This window comes from Erinaceus europaeus, chromosome 15, assembly GCF_950295315.1.
Source record: "Erinaceus europaeus chromosome 15, mEriEur2.1, whole genome shotgun sequence".
NCBI lineage: Eukaryota > Metazoa > Chordata > Mammalia > Eulipotyphla > Erinaceidae > Erinaceus > Erinaceus europaeus.
Window position 1 is genome coordinate 6,787,152 of NC_080176.1, and position 17,794 is coordinate 6,804,945.

Below are 17,794 nucleotides of genomic sequence, written 5' to 3' on the forward strand. Positions count from 1 at the left end.
GTTCTCTCTCCCCCCTCCCCTTTTTAAAGGTGAACTCTATTAGGTTAGACTTCTGAGATGGAGGGACTTACTTGTTATAGCAGCACAAGTGACCCTAATTCAAGGGATGTTTATCAAGCAGGAGAAAGGGCTGAGCTATGAAACCATGTGTGTCTGTGGCCAGAGACAGTAACCAGTTGGTGGCGGTCCAGTTCTAGGCAAGGGCAGGTGACCAGACTGGACAGAGGAGCAGCCCCACTATGATCCTGTTCAATCCCCAGCAGTACCACCAGTCAGAGCTGAGCAGAGCAGAGCTCTAGAAAACAAATAAAACAACCACCACAAGTGCAGGAGGCAGGAACTGCTGTTAATTCTCCATTTCACAGCCAGGGAAACTGAGGCCCAGGTGGGTCCTATAGCTGGCCCAAAAGCTAAGAACCAGCAGATCTGACTAGAGCTGGGTGGTCATGCTTTGGGTCCAAAGCTGTCTGCATTGTGTGTGTGTCCTTCAAGTTGTTGAAGGTCAAGGCCAACCCAGGCTGACAGCAACTCCAAATGAGCTGGTTCTCACAGCTGTGGCAGAAAGTATGACATCACCAGAGCCGAGGAACAGACTGTGGGGGAGGGGCTGCATGATGTCAGCCGTGCTTTCTTACTCTCACTCTGGAACTCGAAGATTCTCTGTGCCCATGCCCAGCCCCTCCCTCGGGCTGCTGGACTAGAGAGTTGACCTGAGAACAGGTAGACGCCAAGAGTGTGGGTAACTACACACTGGTCTAGAAGGTGCCCTGAGCAGGTGGTCATCCTAGGCCAGGGTGCCCTCTGGGTCAGTGTCATCACTTCCAGTCCCTGTGGAGGTCTGGTAGGTGGCTCAACAGGTCCAGTATACGCCCTAACCTCTACAACATATGGCAGTATCACAGAAGGCATCAAGAGAACTCCCTGCATGGAGGAGCCGTACTGTGGTGCCTCTCTCTTTCTCTCCCTCTTCCTTTTTCTCTCTCTCTCAAAGCACTGAATAAATATTAAGCTAGGGAGTCTGCCTAAGGCTCAGTCGCATCGTGAAACACTGGAACATTTTCTGGCACCATGTTAGAAAAAAAAAAAAGTTCTGTGAAAAAAAAGCAGCCACGAGGTGGAATTTCAGAGACAGGGGGAGCCAAGGAGTCATTCCCTGACTTTCTCACCTACTTATCTGTACTGTGAGGTGTTGGTGCTTCTCTCTTCTAATCTGTGTGGCTGAGCCAGCTCCCTGAATCCCACGTTCTTCCCTCCCCTGCCTCCAGGTCCCTCATCTGCAAGCCTGCCTGTGCATGCAGCCAGATTTGACCTGATCTTTGCCTTACTCATATATTTCCAGGAGTTTCTAGAAGGAGGCCGGGGTGTTCTGTTTTATTTTTCCCATCAGAGTCACTTTCTCCTTGCTTTGAAAAATGGTCCCTCTTGGTCCACATGGTTCTGCAGGGACAGGGCTGATCCCAGCCTGGCCGAATAAAGGGGTGGGACAGCCCATTCGCCAACTCATTGGCTCTGAGATGAACCTGTGACACAGGTGGCCTCCTGAGACATGGCTCTTGGGTTTTTCCCACAGCTGCCAATCAAAGGATATGTCCCGAGCCTTGAGCTGCAGTTAGAGGCCTCTGGCCTGGGCCCAATGGGGGAGTCTTTGCCTGAGAAAGAAGTAACAGAGCTAAGCAGAGCAGAAGGATAGACACTTGGGATGGCTTTGAGCACTGGGATGCAGGTCAATACGATGTCCTGGGTCCTGGTGTTAGTCTCTTGAGTGATTCCACTTGCTTCCTGGTCTCAGCCAGTCTGAGATGCATTTGTGCAACTGCCCCCGTGGAGCTAAGGCTGGTGGAGGCAAGCAGGTCACAGTCCTGCCTCAGACCAGTTGGAGGCTACAGACCAGAGAGACTGACAGAACCCAGCTGACCACACAGCCAGGACGCCAACGGTATGCCTGTCCTGGAGGACACAGGCAGCAGGGATCAAGGTGGCTTCCTGGAGGGGGTGTCACCTGAATGGGACTTGAAGGGGATTAACTCTCTCACAAGAGACACAGAGCTCCTTGAAAGCAAGTTGCATGCTTTAATCATTTTGCTATTCCTAGCAATTAGCCAGTGTGTGACAAATGCTGGGTGAATAATTCTCTCCGTGCTTGGGAAGTTGTGACTTTTTATATCTTTGCTTTCTTGACTATGACCCTGCGGGCACAGAGCTAATTTCCCAGGGGCCTGTTTGAGGGCTCATTTTACAGATACCTAGAGCAATGGCGAGAACAGTGGTTTTTCTCAGAATCATATAGAGGGGCTGGAAAGTAGCTCTCACAGTAGAGCACATACCTTAACAAGCATGAGGCCCTGGGTTCAAGCCCTGACACTGCATGGAAGCACCATAGCACTGGAGTGGTATTGTGTGCTCTCTCTCTGTCTCTATACAAAAAGAATGAACAAGTTGGCCTGAGAACAGTAATACTGTGCATGAGTTAGGCCCCAGTGCCACAAGATAAAAGCAAAGGAAAGGGCAGGCGTAGATAGCATAATGGTTATGCAAAGAGATTCTCATGCCTGAGGCTCCAAAGTCCCAGGTTCAATCCCCTGCACCACCAAAAGCCAGAAATGATCAGAGCTCTGGTAAAAAAAGAAAGAAAGAAAGAAAGGAAGAAAGAAAGAAAGAAAATCAAAGGAAAAAAGCAAAAAAACAAAAAAAAGTCACATAGAAAGCTGGGGCAGGACTGGTTTAGAAGCTGCTGCCCTCTGGTAGCCCCAAACACAGCATGGATGGGAGCAGCTGACAGTGATGTTGGTCCCTGTAAACAGAGAGGCTGAACAAGACTGGGGAGATACTCAGCTTGTCAGAAAAGCATCTTGAATGCCCAAGGGCATTCAGATTTCAGGGTTGAGTGGTACTCTGGTCCCTGCTAGTAAACAAGTAAGCATATATCTTGTCTTTTTAAAGAGAGGTGGGGGACAGGAGCTAGCTTACCTAGGAGAGTGCACACTTGAGCATGTATGAGGACCCAAGTGGGAGCCCCCAGCCATCACATAGGAGCACCAGCATGGGGAAGCTTCAAGGCAGTGGGGCAGTGCTGTAGTGTCTCTCTTACTGTCTCTGACACTCTCTCTTTTTTGCCTTCAGGGTTATTGTTGAGGCTCAGGGCCGGCACTATGAATCTACTGCTCCTGGTGGCCATTTTTTTGCATTTTACTGAAGAGGACAGAGAAATTGAGAGGGGAGGGGGAAATAGAAAGAGAAAGATAGACCTGCTTCACAGCTTGTGAAGCGACCTCCCTGCAGGTGGGGAGCTGGAGGCTCGAACCTGGATCCTTGTGCAGGTCCTTGAGCTTAACTGAGTGTGCTACCACCCAGCCCCCTCACTCTGTCTTTCACCATCTTCTAAAGGGAAAAATTAGAGTCCACCTGGAGGATAGCCATATAGGTGTGAGTCCCAGCAATAATCCTGGTGAAGAGAAAAAGAGAGGGAGACAGACTAGATGTCCCGTGATGAGAATGACGACAGGAATAAAATAGTGAGCACGCAGGGCTCCTCCCATCATGTTCCAGGGCTCTCACATAAATTGCCATCTGATCCTCACAACATCCAGTGCTCTGACCTGGTCACTCATCCCAATTTACAGATGGGGAAACTGAGACACGGAACAGTCATCTCACTGGGTCAAGGTCACCCAGTAAGTGGCAGAATCAGAATTTAACATCAGGCACCATTCTTCCAGGGTCATGCCTCAGGCATGAAAGTCAGTTGCATCACCATTATGTTGTCCCCACAGCCAGTCTGCTCTTAATCACTGGTTTCCAGCCCCAGGCCTCCTGCTGGCCACTTGGACTTCAGCACCAGGGGTGTGGACAGCACCCAGGCTGCCTGCACTAAGCACCAACTAAGGAGTAAGGGCTGAGGTGGAAGGAGCAGCTGCAACAACACTGTCCTCAGGTCCCCACATGAGGGAAGGCCACACATGGAAAAGCTGTACCCTACCTCCACAGCCTGCCCCTTATCCCTGGGAATGAGTTGTAAGACCCCAGACCTCTGATTAGGCGCAATACCGAATAATAAAATAGTGCAGTTACAATAATGTGTTGTAGTAGTCAGGGAGATGGTTCAGCAATTCCGCAATAAACTGTGAGGCCCAAAGTTTCACCCTGGGCACCACATATGCCAGAGCTGAGCAGCGCTCTGCTCTCAATCTCTCTCTTCTTCTAAACAAACAAACAAACAAACAAACAAACAAAATGCTCTTCTTTTTTTGTTTCTCTCTTTTATCATTGCCAGGACTTCATACATGTATGATTTCACTGCTCGGGCTGACTTTCTCCAGATAGAGATAGTGAGATAAAGTCCCCCCCCCCAGGGCTGTAGCACCCCCACATGGTATGCTGGGGGCTGGCCCGGACTGTGCCCCTGGCAAGGCAGACATGGCAGGCTATCTCTCCAGCCCTGAATGGTAAGTGAATGTGGTTTCTGTCTCATTGTGTCTTGCTGGGCCACATCTCCAGACAGAAGCAGGTAGGGTTGCCTCTTGGTGGAAAGCTGCCACCAGCTCGCTTACCCTCTCTGTTCCCTCTGGAGCACAGCAGTGGGGATGAGGTGGTGTGTGTGTGGGAGATAGAGTCTGCCTGCCTGTGTCTGCATCAAGACACTCCAGAGCCCTGGAGCGAACATCAGAGGTGCCCGACCACCCTCAGCACTCACTCCCACTGATCCAAATAGTCATCTCTTCAGCTGCAGTAACTTCCTGCCGAGGCCCACCCCCCAATCTATTTGTGACACAGCAGCCCATCAAAACCAACCAGTGGTGATGTTCCTCCGGGCTCCACTGCCTCCCTCCGCTCCCAGCGACTCCCAGCATCCTTACATCTCCCCTCTGGCCTGTCTCCCCCCCCCTCCTGCTCTAGGCCTCCAGTCAATCAATGGTGGGGGTCAGGGGGCTGCTGTTCCTCTGCTCTCAGATTCCTCAGCACTCTGACTGACACCCTCTCAGTAAGAGACTCCTCACACTGCCTCTGCCTCTCTTGCCCAGGTATACTTATCCTGGGAATAGATGTATTCTCCTAACAAGTTACATAAGCACGAGTTCAAGGGGGCCAGGGATTGTGAAGGGCTGCAGGATCCTGCTCCCCCCTCCCCACCCAACGCACACACAACCAGCATCCTCAGCACACACACTGGGTAAAGAAATGAATGAATGTACCAACAGATGACTCTGGGGACTGAGTGAAGGGAGGCAGGACAGGAACAAAGCTTTCTACCCAGCAGGAAGGATTCTGTCAGGTCTGCAGAATAAAAGGAAGCAGGTGTGAGGCCCGGGAGGCAGTGAGGGGGCTATAGCAATGGACCTGCAGGTGTGAGGTCCCAAGTTCAAGCCCCACCATCACATATGCCGGAGGGATGCTCTACTTCTCTTCCTCTCATAAACAAACAAACCTCAGGAAAGGGGGGGAAGCAGGTACAACGGGGGAGGAGGGAATAGGGCCAGAGAAATGTGGAGGAGGAGGGGAGGTCCTCTCTCCCACCCCTGTAAGCCTGTAGCCCAAGGGTAAGGAGTGGACCAGTTTAGTTACCCTCAATTCTCACAGTGGGTCAGTCTGTGCTTAAGAAGGTGAGGGCACCTAGGAGCCCCCCTTAGCACCCTTCCTTAGAGGGACCCTCACTACACACCCCAAAGGCAGGCTATCTCTCCAGCCTTGAATGTTAAGTGAATGTTGTTTCTGTCTCAGTGTGTCTCATTGGGTCACATCTCTCTGGGCCATATCTCTAGACGGAAACAGGTAGGGTTGCCTGTCTGTCTCCCTGGACATCTTTCTTTCCCTTTCTTTCTTTCTTTCTTTCTTGTCTGACTGTCTCCCTGGACATCTTTCTTTCTCTTTCTTTCTTTCTCTCTCTCTTTCTTCCTTTCTTCCATTCTTTCTTTCTTCCTTGCTATCTTCCTTTCTCCCCCCCCCCCCGCCCGAGAGGGAACCTAAGAGAGGAGAGAGGGCACACAGAGAAGAGAGACACTAAAGCAACCTTCCACCATCCAAGGAACCATTTCCTCATCCCCATGCTGTCTGTGTTGATCCCATGGTCCTGGGGCTCAAATCCAGGGCCTACAATAAGTGTGCGCTATCTCCCAGTCCTCCCCCACCCCTCTCCTTCAGCTGTCCCATCTAGGGACTGCACCATCGACTGGTTCTTATCCCACACAGGCTGCCAAAGGCCCAGTTCCCATTCCCCTGAAAAATAACTCCATTCACCATACAACACTGGGGTGCAGGGTCCTGGGAGCCCCCACAGAGCCTCCAGATATGATCTCTCTCTCCCCAAGATTTTTCAACACAAATACAGGCCACACCAAGCACTGTCCTCTGGTTCAGAAGGAGAATGTTCTCCAGTCTCTTCCTGCCTGCTCTCCAGGGACAAAACTCCACTCCACGCCTGTGTGCTGTGTGCCCTGAGCTGGCAGTGTCACCGGTCTCAGCCTCAGCCTGCCCACCAATCAAAGTGAATGAGAAAACCCATTTATTAGAGTCAGAGTCTAAGGACATTTATTTTTTTTTTTAGATGGAAGAAGGTGGGGGAGAGAAAACCACAACACTGAGGCTTCCTCCTCCTCCTCCTCCTCCTCTTCCTCCTCCTCCTCCTTCTTCTTTTTTTACCTCTATCCTGGGCTTATCCCTGGGGCTCAGTCCAGGCACTACAAATCCACTACTCCTGGAGGCTTTTATTATTATTATTATTCTTTGGATAGGACAAAGAGAAACTGAGAGGGGAGTGGGAGATAGGACCTGCTTCACCACTTGTGAAGCATCCCTCCTTCACTGCTTGTGAAGTGTCCCCAGTGGGAGGGCTCAAACCTGGATCCTTGAGCAGGTCCTTGTACCTTGGACAATGTATGCTTAGCCCTGTGTACCACTGCCTGGCCCTTCACTAAGGCTTCCTTCAATGCTTGAGTCTGAGTTACACACCTGGCCAGCATGCTATCTTGGTGAGCTAATTCACATGGGCACTACTGAAAGGACAGATGCTTTGTCCAAAGTCACCTGGCTCCACCCTGGGCACCGGGGTCATGCTCAGGCTGAGCCTGGGCTTTCCACGCGAAAACCAGCCATTTCAGGTCTGCAAAATCTCTCATTACTGAGCCCACTTGAGCTGGAAGGGATCTGGTGGGGCATCTGACCCAGCTCCCCCAATTTCCCAGGCAGAGCTGGGGCTTCCCCAACACTCTTCCCACAGCTGCTTACCCACCTCCCTGGCCTGGGGGTTCCCCTCTCTGCAGGGTGGGACTGGGCACCTGCCTCATCTTCCCCTCCCAGGGCACACCCCTTCCCCCAGGCCACAGCCTAGCCAGTTATTAATAGCCCATAAAGCTGCAGCTGGTGCCCAGCACCCACAGGCCCTCCCACCACCCTCCCTCCCCCAAGAGCCCTGGGCCCTTCCCTCTCAGCCTCCCTAGGGCCCCAGAAATGGGGGCACCCCTGTGGGTGTGGGCCAGCAGAAGCTGGGGCTTCACAGGGCTGGAGGAGGGAGGACAGGGTCACCCTCTATGACCAGCAGGGAAAGGTGGTGGCCACTAAAGGGAGAAACCCCCTTTCTGGCCAAGCCCTTAGCTCTCTCTACCTTGAGTCTCACAGAGAGAGGGACCGGGCATCACCTAGCCTGGGAGCCTGGATCCCTAAGTCAAATGTTTCTGGGAGGCTGGTTACTACTACTTCTTTCCCTAAAGCTTTGGGGGTACTCTCTCTATGCCCCCATGTCCTCATCAGTAAGACAGGGAATGATGATAGCACAGGCTGAAATATTAGTAACAACTGTCTATATTTATGACACACTTAAAGAGTAGGCAACTTTAGGGCTGGGGAGACAGCTTAGTGGCTCTGCAAAAGACTTTCCTGCATGAGGCCCCAAAGCCCCAGGTTCAGTCCTTAGTACCACTATAAGCCAGAGCTGAGTAGTGCTCAGGTCTAAACATAAAATAGGGGGCTAGGTGGTGGCGTGCCCCATAGAGCACATAAGTTACTAGGAGCAGGAACTCGGGTTCAAGTCCCCCTATCCCCACTTGTAGGAAGCAAAATTTCTTGAGCAGCGAGGCAGTGAAGCAGGTTTGCAGGTGCCCCTCTCTCTCTGTATCCCCCCTTCTCTCTCCATTTCTCTCCCTCCTATTAAAATAAAAGGGAAAAATAATTCAATAAGGGACACCTAAAAATGATTTCTTTCCCCAAAAGAGTAAGTACTTCTGTACAACCTTCCGGCCATTTAGGGGGGCTGCTGTGCTTACTCCCACCACAGCCAGCAGAGGGGCATGGGGGGAAGGCAGGGAGAGTAGCCTGACCCCACTAGGAAGTGGCTTACAGTTGGGTCTGGCTCCAGGACACTCCATAAGTTCTTCTGGGCTGTGGTCCGGGAGGTGGCACAGTGGATAAAGTGTTGGACACTCAAGCATGAGGTCTTGAGTTCAATCCCCAGCAGTACATGTACCAGTGTGATATCTGGTTCTTTCTCTCTCTCCTCCTATACCTCTCAGAAAATTAAAAAAAAAAAAAAGTTCTTTTGGAGAAGCTACTGTAGATATCTTTTGTAGATGAGGGATCCAAGGCACAAAGAGGTTAAGCATCTTGCTCAAACTCACGCAGCAGGTCCAGAGAGGCTAGGTTTTCTCCCACTAAGCTGTCAAGTCTGTCTCAAGGTCCCTCCTGGAGACACTGGCAGGTCTCTGAGCTCTGGGAACAGAAGAGTCACCTGGCAGGTCTGGGGGTTCTGGCTCTAGCTAGAGGGATGCCATCCCCTTTGACGTGGGAGGAAGGGTTCCAACACTCAGAGAGCTGCCCTGGGGTCACTTGGGGACCCAACCAGGAAGTGGCTCTGTCCTGTCCAGCCCCCCTAAATCCCCCAGGGTCATCCCTGGTTGGGCTCTGGAGGTGAAGGAGGGGTTCAGGGGTTCCCCAACAGCTGCTTTTACCGCACCCCCAAACCCTAGGAAGCAGGAACTGCTATCATTGCTACCATCATTGGAGAAACTGAGGCTCATGTGGATACAGATGCAGCCAGCCACACAAGCCCTTGGCAGCTGGCAGAGCCAGTGCAGACCTCCCACCACAGGGTAAGGCACCTCTGACGCTGATGCCTGCCCCCACCCCATCTTCCTGCCAGCCCTGAAGGTGAGTCCACCTGTCGGGGGGTGTCCCCCACACCTCCACACTGGCCATCTATAGCAGGGGTGGGTGTGGACAGGAGAGAAGAGGGACTTACACTGGGCCCTCACCTTCCAAACTTAATTGGACAGGCTCCTGGGACCTGGGGGGGGTATATGGGGAGGGAGTGGGTGGTCTTGGGAAGGTCTAGGTCTGCTGGAGTCACTGGTCCTGATGCCAGCAGAGCCCCGGGGGACTTGAGGGCACTTGGCATAGAAAGCAGAGCTTGGGGGGAGGAGCAAGATAGCCCACTGCATATGACACAGGTTCGAGTCCAGCACTGGGGGAAGCTTCAGGGTTGTGGTTTCTTTCCGTCTCTCCCTCTGTCTTTCTCTCTACCAAAAAAAGTCAGTTCAGAGCAGTCAAACCCCCACATAACCAGAAAGAAAGAAAAAGAGGAAGAGGAGAAGAAGGAAGGAGGGAAGGAGACTAGAAAAGAGATCACAGAGAAGTTGGCCAAGCCAGGGGACAAGGCTCTAGGCTGGCTTCTGACTCAGACTTGAACTCTGGCTCAGCAGCTGCACCTTGCAGTACTGACCCCCAAACACCGCTTTCCCCATGGGAATGGAGTGGCAGAAGTCCTGTGACTTCCCCAGACTAGCCAGAGGACAGTCAAGGTGCATGACCACTGAGACTTGGGCACATATCGATGCCCTTTTAATAAGTGCCCACGGTCAGGGAGAGCTTTCCACATGCCAGACCCTGTCTCAAGTCCTTGTCCGGCTTCTTTCTGTTTTTTAATTTTCCCTTTTGTTGCCCTTATTGTCTTTCATTGTTGTTGTAGTTATTGTTGTTGCTACTGATGTCGTCGTTGTTGGATAGGACAGAGAGAAATGGAGAGAGGAGGGGAAGACAGAGAGGGAGAGAGAAAGATAGACACCTGCAGACCTGCTTCACTGCTTGTGAAGCAACTCTGCTGCAGGTGGGGAGCTGGGGCTCGAACCAAGATCCTTACGCCGGTCCTTGCACTTCGCGCCATGTGCGCTTAACCAGCTGTGCTACCGCTGGACTCCCTTTGTCTGGCTTCTTAGCCCACTCAGTGCCCCTGCTGATCCAGAAGTCAGTTCTAGCCTTGTTTTCCACATCTGAAAACTGAAGGTCAGATGGGTCACATGACTGACCCAAGGTCACACAGCCACAAAGTGGGCTTCAGACCCAGGGTGGGTCCAGAGTCTGTGAGTTGCCCTTTCTTTTGACCTGAGGCAGCTGTGGCCCTCCCTCCAGGAAGCTGTCACACCCCCAGGGTCATGCACCATGCTATCTCTGGCCCAGCTGCTTGGTAACACCCACCGGTGTCATTAGTGCTGAGGGGATGTGGGTATTGATGAGTGATTCCTGCATTCAGGGGCCCCTGTGCTCCCACCTAGTGGGAGGGTCTTGTGGACTCTGGAATGAGGAGGAGGGTGCTCTCAGCTAAGAGTTACCCCTTCCCCAGCCCAACAGCTCCATGGACAGCATAGGTAAACAGAGGCCCAGAGAAAGATCCTCCCTCAAAGTCCTCAGCAGAACCTGAGCCTAGGATTTTTACTCCTGGGCAACTGGGCCAGTTAAAAACAGTCCAGTGGTCGATGTTTCTAGCACCAGAGAGGGAGCCCAATGTAGAAGGTGGGCCCAGGCCAGATACCCCAGTGCTCCACTGTGTTCGAACTTGACCCTGGGAGGCAAGGAACAGCAAACACACTCGTGGCTGGAGGCACCTCCTGAGCAAACATTCCCTAGCCAGCAGGTCCTGCAGCTGGTCAACAGGCCTGGGGTGAGTGGGAGGCCAAGGGCCAAGGAACCGGTCACTCTCTGTCCTTGGCCCCGGATAGCTACATCATCTGATTTTTCAAGAGGCTCCAAAGATCAGTTTTTGGATGTGTAAATGTGCTTTCACTTTGCATGTGCAACACATGCAGATGTGAGGGTGACACAGTTTGAAGCAGCAAAACACCTCGATGGGCTCTGTGCTGGACAGAGCCCATGGGGACAGACTAAGGACACCCTCATGGCGCAGGTAGACACAGGCCACTGTCTCCAGGCCATCAACCAGTCCCATTTGGCTCTGTGCCAGCCCAGGTGAGGACAGAAAGGATGGTGGAGGTAGACAGGGCTTCTGGGGTGGGAGGGGGACAAAAGAACAGGGAGGGGACTCAGTGAGAAGTAGAGAGGTCCGAGGGTTGCTTTTGTTTGTTGTTTTATATAGAGACTGAGAGACATGGAGGGAGAGAGAGAAACACACACACACACACACACACGGGGGGGGGGGATGGAGAAAGAGAGAGAGAGTAGCACTGAAGCTTCCTTCAATGCAGTGGGGGCCAAGCTCGAGCCTGAGTCTTGCACACAGCAAAGCAACACACCATCCAAGTGAACTATCTCAATGGGCCGGTGCAGAGAGTCTAGACCAGGCTTTCTTCTGGGTTCAGCAGGAGTCCTGGACAAACCTCCCTCCCTGCCCCCCCCCACTTTGTCCTCTTGTCTTGTTCCCTATTAGACACTCCCTATCAGGCTCTCTCTCACTGCACTCTTCTGCTTGCAGGTCTGATGACCAGACCCTGAGCTCCTGGGAAGAACCTTCCAGAACACCAACTCCTTCAGAGAGGAAAAAGACACAACTTACACCTGCTCCAGGGCCTGGGGCCATGTGCTTACCCAAGGTCACCCGGTCTTTGGGGCCAGCAGCTCCCTGCAGTCTGCACCCAGGGGCTACCTTCACCACCCTTCATTCTGCAGGAGCGGCTGCAGTGCCCCCAGTCTGTGCCCCAGCTGTCATAGCCTCCCTACTTGGGTGAGGCCAGTGGCAGGTGGACGTGGGGACATTTGGTGTTGGGAAGAGGACCTGGTTACCCAGACTCAAGACCCCCCCCCCAAGTCTGTAGCAAAATGGGGAGTGGGTGTGCTTCAACTGTGGGGTCCAGGTGACCTCACCTGGCCCAGCTAGGTGTGGCTTGGCCAAGAGGAGCACAGCCCAAGGAGCTTGAGAGCTTGCTGAATGAATAAAAGAACAAAGCAGCCCCTCACACTCCAGTCGCTGCCTCCACCCCCTGCAAGCCTGCAGAGGGAAGGCACTGGGGACCCCAGGCAGGCACAGAGTGTCCCTTCGGCACCATGCAACCCCTCTGGGAGCTCCCTAGTCCCGAATTCAGGTTCTGCCTCCCTGGAGTCTGGGGTCCTCTTGAGAGACCCACTGTGGTGCAGGCAACCTGCGTGGTCCCAGGACCCTCAAGCTCAGCCAGCGGCTTGGCCTGGGCGTGTGCCCCTGGGGAGGGGGGAAGATCTGTCATCCTCCCACCTGGAGACAGTGGGGACACGGGGACAGAGAGGTGCCCTGACCTGAAATGGCTTCTTCAGCCATACCAGCTCCACTCCCCCCCCAAAAAAAAAAAAATCAATGCCATGCTTTGGAGAGGGCAGACCCCCTCCCTCCTGGTCCAGGGGGAGCGTAAACTAGGACAACCTGGGGGGGCACCCTGGCAGGGGTAGGGGGACAAAGAGGTCATTGAGGAAAGGGATCCCCACCCATTCTCACAAATACACCTCTTCCCGACTCTCCACGGACAAAGAGACATACACACACACCCGGAGACAGCGAGCGAACGGGGCCACCACCCCAGCCTGCACAATGCCCACACCCGCACCTGTACACCCAGACCCGCTCCTGCTCCCAGAGGGACTTAGTCCAACTCAGCCTGGTCTCTGGTCTGGGGGACCGGGAGATAAGGACCCAGAGTCACAGGGTATTTTTTTTAATTGGGGGGAGGGGTCTCCCCTCGTTAGTCTCCTCTCCATGGAGCAACGGGCTCTGCCGGCACTGGGGCCATGGAGCTGGACCCAAACCCCAAGGCTGCGGTGAGGGGTGGGGGAAGGGAGGGGAGGAGGGGGCGGCTCCTCCGAGCTAGACACAAAGAGACGCCCTTCAGCATCAGCTCCATGGCGACCCTGGGGAGGGGGCCGTGCAGCCCGCGGCTTCATTACCTGCCGCCCCTCACCTGGGCCCGGCTTACCTGGGCTGGGGCCGCGGGGACGTGGCGGCGGGGGGTCTGGGCGCCGTCTCGGTCCTCGTCCGCCCGGCCCCAGGGGCTCAGGGCGCCACCACCATGGGCTGGGGTGCGGAAGGCGCCGCCGGGGGTTCCGGAGCCCCGGTCCCGGGTCTTGCAGGGGGGTTCCGAGGCCTCTTTCTGGTGAGAGGTCGCTTCTGCTGTTCTCGGGCCCTAGATTGGGGGGTCTCTGTGTACCAGAGGAGGGGAGATCTAGGACCCCCTTACCTAGGGAGGTTCTAAGCTGCGTCTTGAGGTGTGGAGTTGTTGCCACCGGGACCTTGCGGAGGGGAGGGTCCCCGCAATCCTGGATGAGGGGGGTCACCCCGTTCTAGGTCTTGGGGAACCGGATGGAAGACGGGGAGCCCTGGCGGTACCGTAGGCAGGTTGCTGTCTTCTGAATGCGGTGAAGCTGTTCGCTCTGACCGCCTGGGGAGTCGTTCTGCACTGATTCCTCAGTGGCTCCTCCCGCGTTCCCGGGATAGGGTGGTCTCCGGGTTTTGCAGGTGGCGGGGGATCCCCGCGACCCCGGCGACGGGGGCTGGCAGAGTCCCGACCCCCGTCAGCCGCTGGGGGGCTCCGTCGCCGCCGCTGCGAGCAGCCCGGTCCCGCGCTGCCGGTTCCCCGCCTGATCCGGGCTGTGCCTGTGGCTCCGGCTGGCGCTGCGCCTGGCGCTCGGGCCCCGGCCCCGGTGCCCGCCCGGGCTGAGCTCCATCGCGGCCCCGGCTCCGCCCTCTGCCGGCGCGCACCTGCCCGCCCGCCGCCGCGGCTCCGCCCCCCCGCGCGTCCCCGCGCCTTTGTCCGCCCCGCTCGGCGCGCCCCCGCTCGGCGCGCCCCCAGCCACGCGCCCCGCACCAGACCTTTAGGCCCCGCGAGGTCCTAGCGCCGCGGCTCGGGTACCCTCCCTCCGCCGAGCTTTCTAGGTCAGAGCCCGGGAGGGGCGAGAACCAGGGCAGCGGGGGCCCGGGGGAGTCTGAGAGAGGGGTCACCCGGCCCGGCCTGGCGGACCCTGCGGGACCAACCGCCTCGGGCAGCCAGCCCCCTGCGCGGCTCCACGAGGCACCTGCCCGCGTCTCCGCCCGCGCCCACTGCTTCCCGCCGCCCCGCGTCCACCCGGCTGGGCTGGCGACCCCCGCTGCAACCCGGCCGCGTCTCCTAGGGTGCAGCGGCGATGGTGGGGCTCACCAGGAGGAAGCACCGAGGACCCCTGGCAGCGGGGAGCAAGGCCGCCCGGGTGCATAGTTTGCCTGAACCTAGGAACGCGAGGCCTGGACAAGGCTGAGGTTCGGGGTGGCTCTGCACCCCCAGCCACGTGCACCCCCAGCCTCGTGAAAGACCCCCCCCATTGACCCTACACCCCCTACATTGCCCCTCAGCTCTTAAGACTCTGTTCAGGATGCTTTTTCATATATATGAGTTTTTTAAATCAAACTCTTCAGTGTTTCAGTCTCAGGTACCTACAGCTCACAGGCATGACTGGCCCAGGGCCAGGCAGAGTGACATGAGCCTCACTGGCCTCTGTGGACCAGCGATTTTGCAGAAGCAGCGGGAATTCCACGCTGTAACCTACAGCCTTCCAGACTTGAAATGGTTGGCCGCCATTCCCCAAGTCGAGAAAAACAAAACAAAAACAAACAAACAAACAAACAAAAAAGGCAACTAGAACATACTTGGGAGCCCAATCCAGTCCAGGGGCTGCCAGTTTGCAATCTCTGAGGTTGAGCTGAGCCCATGACCTCAATTCCTAGTTTGTCTCATCCTTGCCTTTCTCTAGACTGAAATTCAGAGTGACAGGCTTTCTCTCCAGGTATAAAACTGTCTGTGAGTTCCAGCTACCTGCAGAGGGAAGGTCTAAGCTCTGCATGCTGGCGTTTCAGCCCTCAGCCCTCTGTCTCTGGGCCCTGCCTGTTTTCTCCAGCGAGGCAACACTTCTCCAGTCAGCCTTGACCCCAGCCAGCCCTGAGAAGTCTGTTTTCTTACGTCTCTGCCCTTGTCAATGCTCCCCTGGTCTAGAGCCCCCTTCCCCTCTGGAGAAGTCATTTTGTCTCTCCTCTCATGCTGCCCTGTCCTGCCAGCTTCTACCCAGACTTGGTTCTTCATTCTTTTTTTTAAAATTTATTTCTTTATTGGGGAATTAATGTTTTACATTCAACAGTAAATACAACAGTTTGTACATGCATAACATTCCCCAGTTTCCCATTTTCTTTTTTTTTTAAATCATTTATTTAAAAAGGCCCAAGACCAGAGCCCTGCTCAGATCTGGCTTATGGTCGTGCTGGGGATTGAACCTGGGACCTCTCCATCCCCTTACCCTTCTGCCCTGACCTTGAAGGGTATGTGGCCCTCCTTCTCCAAAGGGAGTGTGCTCTTACCAGGGGATGCAGCAAGGCTGCCATGAAAACAAGGTAAGGCTGGTGCCAGGGCACTTCGGACTCTGAGTCCTCGAACCAGCCTAGAAGGGGCTCCTTGTCCTGGTAGCAACAACTAATCCTGATCAGCTACCAGAAGTTGCCAGAAGGAATTGAGGGTGGCTGGAAATCGACTGGCCTGTGATGAGGAGGGGTGCTTCTATTAGGTGGGGGCACAGTGGTGGGGACTCTGGAATGCCCTGGTTCCCAGAGATGGGGTTCCTGTGAGGGCAGCTTGGGGTAGTGGACATCTCCCTTCTGAAGCTAAGGTCTTCCCATCCCCTCCCCACAGCCTGTTCTCCCGGGTTCGCTCCTGCCATCTGGTCACCTGGCCTTCCTGGCCTCCTCTGGCTGCTTCCCTCTTCCTTAAATCCTTTATGCATTTGACCCCAGCCTGACCTGCTTTCTGCAGGTCCCAGATCACAGCCCAACTGGGTGGGAAACCCGGAGCCAGTTCAGCTGCCCCCACCCCCAGACTCTCTTTCTTAACACCCAGAGATAAGCAGCTCTTCCTGCCAAGGTCCTGCCAGTAGAGCAGGGAGATACAGCCTGGCCCTGATGGCCGAACTGATGCGGGAGAAACACAGACAGACGGATCTCATTTAGATCTCTCTGCCCAGAGCCTAGAGCCCAGGACCCCTTTCACCTCTGCTTATTCTGTGCCCACCCTCTGGCTGCATCTGCTGGTTGCCTGTGTATTCCTAAGTATCTGCTCCGGTTTGGGGGAACAGGAAGGAGCGGTGACAGAGTCTCTCTCTCTCTGTTTTCTGGAGTCTGTTTGCAGAAATAGGTCTGCTAAGCTGCTGCTTTGGCTCCAGTGATAAGTTTCTGCTTTGGCCTCAATGATAGCCTCCAATGCTGGGAACGGGGGATGATGACGATGGCATTGGGGAACCTTCCAGAACTTTCCATGTCCTATGATTCTCTGTACGTCCCCGTCACGACAGAGGGAATGTCTTTATCTTGTTGGTCTTGCTAGACAGGAAGGAGGTCCAGGGTGGCAGGTGGTGGGCATCTTAACAGCATGATTAGGGGCCCTGAGAGCTGATCGGCTTAGGTTGCCCAAAAGGGGCAACATTCTGGGCAAAGGCTCAGAAGCTGCTGACAGCCAGCAGTGGGAGCATCCAGGGACACTGTCACTGGGAAGCCTCCTGCGGCCGAAACACAGCCCTCTGACCTCAGCCAGCAGGATGCCACTGATGCCAGCAAGAGCAGAGTGGCAGCAGCGCCTGGGAGGCGGGGGGGGGGGGGGTGGGAACTGGGCCTTTGTGGTGGCGCCGAGCTGCTCAGCTTACTCAGAGCTGCTTTGAAGGCAACTCTGCTCAGCACTGCTGAGCGTGTGCCAGCCTGCAGGTGGGGACTCTCTCTGAAGTCCCTGGAGAGCATCCCTGGGAAGGGGGCCCAGGAAGGGGGACTGAGGGGGCAGTCTTTATCCCTTGTGACTTTTCTCCTCTTTTCTTTCTTTCCTTTCCTTTTCTTTTTTTGCTTGTTTTGTTGGTGGGGTGCCCTTGTGGGTACCTGGCCCAGCACTCTCTAATCAGAGAATATCAGTTGCCACCCCTGCGGTGGGTGCCTCTGAGATGAGTCTCTGTCCCAAGATAGGTCAACAGGAGAAAGTTGTCCCCCCACCCCCATGGTGCTGCAAGGTGGTGGGTGTGACCCAGTACTTGCCACCACAAGGAAGAACCTCCCAGAGGAAGGAACCAACACAGCAGAGCAGAGCCCAAAGGAGAGAAGCCTAGAAGCCTCTTGCCACCACCTGAGCACTTGGATCAAGCCGTGCCTGAAGACCATGGATTGCTCAGGGATGAAACCCAGTGAGTTTCCATTTGTACTTGAATCCATTGGCCTGACTCTCCTCATTTACAACCCTAAGCTCTTTATACTGTGTATAAATGTAGGTTTCCAAACTGTTCACTTGATTTTACTTATTTATTTTTATTTACCTTTTTTTAAAATATTTATTTTATTTATTTATTCCCTTTTGTTGCCCTTGTTGTTCTATTGTTGTAGTTATTATTGTTGTTGTCGTTGTTGGATAGGACAGAGAGAAATGGAGAGAGGAGGGGAAGACAGAGAGGAGGAGAGAAAGATAGACACCTGCAGACCTGCTTCACCGCCTGTGAAGCGACTCCCCTGCAGGTGGGGAGCCAGGGTTCAAACCAGGATCCTTATGCCGGTCCTTGCGCTTTGCGCCACCTG

General features: G+C 54.7%; 1 protein-coding gene across 3 annotated transcripts in view; it reads right to left on the minus strand.

The window, feature by feature from the left end:
* The window catches only part of SBK1 (SH3 domain binding kinase 1), a 43,270-nt gene that overhangs the window by 14,446 nt on the left and 11,030 nt on the right, over positions 1-17,794 (minus strand). Inside the window, exon 1 of one of the 3 annotated variants that reach the window (XM_060172731.1) lies at positions 13,152-13,916. The exons of 1 other annotated variant lie outside the window; for it this stretch is intronic. The gene's annotated coding sequence lies outside the window, so the exon portion shown is untranslated. Of the gene's footprint in view, positions 1-13,151; positions 13,917-17,794 lie in introns of those variants that run through there. One more of the 3 variants, XM_060172733.1, reaches the window with a different exon arrangement.